The sequence below is a fragment of the Hibiscus syriacus genome, unplaced genomic scaffold (genome assembly GCF_006381635.1).
Source record: "Hibiscus syriacus cultivar Baekdansim isolate YM2019G1 unplaced genomic scaffold, ASM638163v2 tig00111392_pilon, whole genome shotgun sequence".
Taxonomy (NCBI): Eukaryota; Viridiplantae; Streptophyta; class Magnoliopsida; order Malvales; family Malvaceae; genus Hibiscus; species Hibiscus syriacus.
Window position 1 is genome coordinate 144771 of NW_024063078.1, and position 5096 is coordinate 149866.

Genomic DNA, 5096 nt, shown 5'->3' on the forward strand with positions numbered 1-5096 from the left:
TGGATTGATTTATTTTAAAATATGGATTGCTTTATTTTAAATAATTTATTAGTATGAATTGATTTATTTTAAAATATGGATTGATTTATTATTGTAGTTATATGGATTGATTTATTTTAAATAATTCATTAATATGGATTGATTTATTTTAAAATATGAAATGATTTATTTTAAATAATTTATCAGTATGGATTGATTTATTTTAAAATATGGATTGATTTATTTTAAATAATTTATTAGTATGATTGATTTATTTTAAAATATAGATTGATTTATTTTAAATAATTTATTAGTATGAATTGATTTATTTTAAATAATTTATTAGTATGAATTGATTTATTTTAAAATATGGATTGATTTATTATTGTAGTTGTATGGATTGATTTATTTTAAATAATTTACTAGTATGTATTGATTTATTTTAAAATATGAATTGATTTATTTTAAATAATTTATCAGTATGGGTTGATTTATTTTAAAATATGGATTGATTTATTATTGTAGTTGTATAGATTATTTAAATTTCAGTATTGTAAAACTAAAATTATTTAAATCTCAGTATTGCAAAACTCTTTTAAGTTTAAAAAATCAGTTTATTTATATTTCAGTTCATTTTAGCAGTTTGCAGACGTTAAAAAACAAATAGTATTCTTCTTGCAGACTATAGATTTTTGGTCCACCTCTTCTACTGCAGATGCCTGTAGATGTGATCCGCAGACTGGAGACATTTTACCTCTGTAAAAACAAACACCACCTTAGTTTAGGTAAACTAATTTGATTCTTTTACCCGAATTTCACTCCTGTTATCTTAAAATTGTTGGTTTTTGGTAATTTGTTTGAATACGTTGCTAGTTTGATCTGATGAACTTATGGTTGTTTTGTGGTATTTGTTTGAATTATATGGATTATGGATTTATCTCTCTTTAGCTTCGAATGTCAGTTTTGTCGAAGTACTAGTTTTAATTTTACCCTAGCTCGAGGGCCTAAGGAGTAGTTTGAGAGATCTGCTCTTAGTTTTCGATTCTCGGATTTCGGTATTTTCTTTTAGTTTCTTGCTCATCCATAATTGTTGAGCTAACTTAGACAGATGCTAGTAAATGCATTTTAAGTGAGAAGAGGAATGCTCCTACAAATGTAGTCGAGTAAAGGGTCTATAGCTTCGCCTTAAGACGTTTCTCGATTCACTTTGAATGCTGAACTCGGTGTAAATTGTTCCTATGGTTAATTTTTGGTGCAAGAGAGACGAGTTTAAGTATTTGAATCTATTGAAGAAAGTGCACAATTCTGAAGGTACAAAAGAGTCCATCTCTGTTTCCAGATGACACAGTTTTATAGCATTTAAGCTTTCTTTCTACTCTCATCTTGTCCGGTGTTTCTGATTCACTTAGTTGAACAGAAACATCGAAATCCCGGAGTGGTTCTGATTCGGCAGTGTTGAAAAATGGATCACGAACATTTACATTTCGAGAGCTTGCTGCTGCCACAAAAAGCTTTAGGCAGGAATGTTTGTTGAGAGAAGGTGGTTTTGGAAAGGCCGTTTGGAGAGTACAGGACAGGTCTGTTACAGTAATGTCAATTTCTGTCTGATCTAAACGTTTCCTTATAGTATGGGATTGCACTTAAGCTGCTTGCTTTGTATGATAGTCTTGGGATCCGAGTGATGTTAAATATGATCTTGTGCAGCTAGTTGCCGTCAAACAGCTTTGATAGAAACGGCCTTCAGGGGAATAGAGAATTTCTTGTTCAAGTTCTCATGCTTAACCTCTGTAATCACCAATTTTATCACAAAAAAAAATTAATTTAAAACGTAAAAAATAAAATAAAAAATAATACAGCCATACCCTGCTGCCACCATATCTCAGCAGCCCCATGCCACCATTTCCAACACTCCACGCCACTATCAGCTCCATGGCCTCATCACCAAACAGGAAAATTTTTTCATGTAATGGTTTCTATAAAAACCCCAAAACAAATTGTAAAAGGGGTGGCTCCTCCTATTTAAGCCTTCTTATTTTTTCTTCTCTCTTGACAAAAGAAAAAAGAGAGCATTGTAAACAAACCTTTTCCCATTCGAAATATACAACAAAAAGGCATTCAAGGTATTCATTCATTTTTTAGCAACTCTCTCTATCTTGGGGTTCTTTTTTCGAAATAAAAAGAGGGAAGGGAAGAGAGCATTTACCTTAGTTGAATAGGATCTCGTCAGAGTCGGGTCGTTGCCGGTGTCGCGTCCCCTCAATAGTCGAAGAGTCATGTCTTTTGGTTGTCGTGTTTTTTTGCGCGTGGGTTGAGCTTTTTATTGTTGTTTGCGTGATCTAGGTTAGAGAGAGAGGGAGTAAGTGGGTTTAGTTCGTTTGGGTGGCCTCTCCAACCACCCTGGTTGCAGCCGGTGGTCAGAGATTTGAACAGTGTCGAGTTTAGGGCGTCAATTATGTGTTGAGGAGAGGGAGATAGAGTAGATGAAAGATTGGGGGGGGGGTTTAGTTTAGTTTTTTATTTTAGGTTTTTTAGATTAATATATTAGGTTAATATTAGACTTTTTAGGTTAATTCATGTTTAATCCCCTTGCTTTAGCCACATATTTGCATATTTGTCATTGATTTTAGATTATTCTGAATCGTAGGATCTGATCATGCTAATTTATCTTATTGTTTTGTTAGGTGTTTATTAAGAAGTTTTAGGATTAATCTTCTTAGATCCCTAACACTTAGGCACCTTTTTACGAAATAGTCACCCATTCCTCATTTTTTAATTATTTTAAATATGATGCTCTAGTTTCATTAGTTTTATTTTAATCACTCATTTATATTTTTTATTTCGAAATTAGTTTTATTTTTATTTTCTTTTACTTTGATCTCTGTTTTAATTTCATTCATATTCGAATGTTTAATTCGACCTTGTGGTGACCCGATCCGGTGTAAGATCCACATTATTATTGTCCAGACTCTATTAACATCTAACCACTAATCGCTAACTTGTTATTTATTTATTTATTTATTTATTTATTTATTATTTATTTATTTTATGTTCGAATCATGTACGACCTTGCGATGACCCGTACCGAGGTACGACTCGCATTATTTACGGTACGGGTTAAAAATTAAAATTAACAATAACATTTTATTTTTATTGCACTTTTTATTTCTGTTATTTAATTTTATGCACCTTTTAAAATTATGCCTTTTATTTTTATTTATTTAATTTTAGTCCTTACATTTTATTTGCTTTAATTTTCTGATCTTTTATTTATGTCCCTTATTTTTCAGCAATTTAACTTTAGTCCTTAAATTATTGCACTTTAGTTTCTGTTTATTTTATTTTAGTCCCATGAATATATATATATATATATGCATGTTTCATATTTTTATCTTATTGAGTGCCTTATTTTGTCATCTTGTATTTTGGCCCTTATGTTATTTATGATTTTATTTACGATTCTATTTCATTTAAGCACTCGTAATGTGTGATATTTATTTTGTTCATTGTTTTTCTCATGTTTATATTTTTGCCACTAAAATTGATTTTTTTTATCATTGAGCATGATTAATTAATTTGTTTAAATATTTTTTCACCTTGCTTAGCATATTTAGATTTTTAAAATTGTTAAATGTATTTCTATGCCTATTTTGATTAATTTCACATTAAATGGATTACAACATTTCCCTCAATTTATTAAGATTTATTTTTTCTCATTTTTCATGTAAATTTGTTTGTGCGTTTAGATCTAAATGGTTCGAATATATATATGAAAGCCTCATAAGCATAACTCGACCAATTTCATAATTGGATTAAATGTAGTATTTATTTATTTTAAAATATTACAAAATGACTGTCTTAAAGTAACTAGATGTCATATTCTGATATTTGAAAATAAATAAATACCCTACTAGAATAACCTAAAAAATCGAGCATGCTTAAAATTAATCAAGATTAAAAGGAAAATGAAATGTTCTTTTATTTAAACTTGTCGAAACAATTCTCCTAATTTTTATTAGGGATTTGGTCTTGATCTTTTTAAATAATTGAACATCCCTTATCTTTTCTAATTAAATTTGTAATTTGGATAAATTGGCTTTTCTCATTTTGGTCTAATAAAATTATGTAATCTCGAATTCTTAGGGAAAATTATTATATTTTTTTTTATTTTAGTTGGAAAGAGAAATATTCGTTCTAAAGTATTTTAGGGATTATTTTCTCTTCGATTAGAAATATTGGAATATTTTTTGTTTCTCCTTAGAATTTTTCGTTAAATAAAAATTGTATAGTTGAATTTGGAGTAATATGATCGTAACTTAAATTTATATTTAAATTCTTTGATTTCCACTATTAAAGATAATTTATAATCAATGGGGTACCAATTTTGGGCGTTGTGGGGATTTGCTTTAGTTCAATTTTTGTATGGTTGTTTGTCAAAGGTTTAATAATTTCTCCTCACACACAACACGTGCATTGAATAACATAAGCTCTATACTTGAGCTCTTTCCCCTTTAAGTGGGAGTGAAAGCTACGTCTTCGTGAGAATTTATTCTCCGTGTCAAACCTATCAAGTAACTTTTAAGGTTCATATATCCTTTATCTTTGTGGGGATTGATTCTCCGTGTCAGGCATAGGGAAATAAGCCCTCTCAAATTGAACTCGATCCGCATAAGACTATAATGGGTAAGGATTAAAGGTCTGGCTCGCCCAAGGGAGCACCGATAAGGAAAATTCGAGTACCTTTACTCATAGAATCGAAACTCTACATATAATAAACTATAGAAACCCACCCGATCTAAGACCATATCGAAATTCTGTCCATAGGTACCCAAATAAGTGTACACAAAAGAGAAATGAAATCTAACATTCATCTTTTAATTTATTCGATAGATTATTTTTGAATAAATGCATGTGAACTAGAAATTATGCGGATATGGTTTTAAAATTTCTTTGTGTTTTATTCTTTGTTTTATGGGTCATTTACCAATCGAATGGATTAATTTCAAGTATTTCTGACACACATTTCCTTTATTTGATTATTATTAGCTTTACTAATTCCTTTTCCTTTTGACTTGACTATTTGTTTTACTTTATATGTGCATAAACATGCTGATAATACT